Source organism: Phyllobates terribilis, unplaced genomic scaffold (assembly GCF_046119375.1).
Source record: "Phyllobates terribilis strain yellow unplaced genomic scaffold, ASM4611937v1 Scaffold_4__5_contigs__length_816908805, whole genome shotgun sequence".
Lineage (NCBI taxonomy): Eukaryota > Metazoa > Chordata > Amphibia > Anura > Dendrobatidae > Phyllobates > Phyllobates terribilis.
In genome coordinates, this window is record NW_027362764.1 from 288,105,862 (window position 1) to 288,107,087 (window position 1,226).

The 1,226-nt window shown below is 36.8% G+C and overlaps 1 long non-coding RNA gene across 1 annotated transcript; it reads left to right on the top strand.

Annotated features, from left to right (window-relative positions):
• The first annotated feature begins 392 nt into the window (after positions 1-392).
• LOC141264324 (uncharacterized) lies at positions 393-809 on the top strand. The gene is made up of 3 exons (XR_012319887.1): positions 393-486; positions 564-635; positions 715-809. It is a non-coding gene; the product is annotated as an uncharacterized lncRNA (long non-coding RNA).
• The last annotated feature ends 417 nt before the right edge of the window (positions 810-1,226 follow it).

Consider the following 1,226-nt stretch of genomic DNA (forward strand, 5'->3'; position numbering starts at 1 on the left):
GCTCAACCTACTCCAAAGCTGATTCTTTTTCCATCACACAGAGCCAATAGTGGTAAGACCTCTCATTTTATTGCAGCAGTACGTAACTCTATACATATATATATATATAAGAGATCATTTTACTTTTCTTTTTACCTATGAGTACTGTATTATAATAGTTATTATTTATAATAACCACAATTGACACACAGCTCCCCTAGGTGGTATAACTAATCTTGATGACTACACTAGTCTGGATGACTATACTGTGACTACATCCACCACCATTGGACAACTACTACCCTCTAGATCCACAAAACTACTTCCCTACAGGTAAGATAAACTGTGATAAGTGTGCTATTTAGATTTATATACGTTTTAACGTTTTAATTTTCTATTTCCACTTTATAGTACCCTATAGTCTCTGCAATAACCCAGGGGAGTAACCCCCTAATCCTACCAGATATATACAGACCCCTCCACTTATTTAAGATTTCTACTATACAGGTAAAATACCCAACTCAAACTCTAAACGTGGTAATACCCTGTCTCTTAATAATTAGCCCCCCTTCTTTTACTCACAGCTGACAGGTTCAAGAGAACTAACCAGAGGCATCCATATGTGATTACTCTTCCACCACCTAATTACGTTTCAGGTAACTAAAATCTCTATATACTAATAAGATAATCCGCCAACTATTCCTATACTTACCATAGTATATATACCCTTCACAGGTACCTGTACGTCCTGGACATACCGAGAATAATCCACTGATATTTCGCTCATATTCCTCCACTGAACCTCGCTTCTTCTGGGAATTTTTAGCCTCATATTTTATCCTTATTTTAACTAGCTTTTGTATGAATAAAAATAAAAATATATTTTTTATCTCCTTAACCTCTCGTGTCATTTAAAGTGAGTATACCAGCGCAGTAGATCTCGTTTATTTTAGGTTTTATGCTTATGTGGTATATGGTGCCCCTTACTACGTGCTGCAGGTTAACTTAACTATACCCACCAGCGCCCTTAAGACCCTTTTTTTAGATATACAATGAAGTCCAGCAAAGCCAGAAGGGCGGAGCAGGACTAAATAGGCCAACAAGGTCATGTGACCAGCAATAGAAAAAACCTAAGAGCAAGGTTCTAACAGCTACAAGCCGAAATATTTTTTCAGAGCAGGTTGCAGAAAAAAAATATATTGAATTTGCAACCTGATGGAGGTCAGTATAGATGGACTAATAGAACA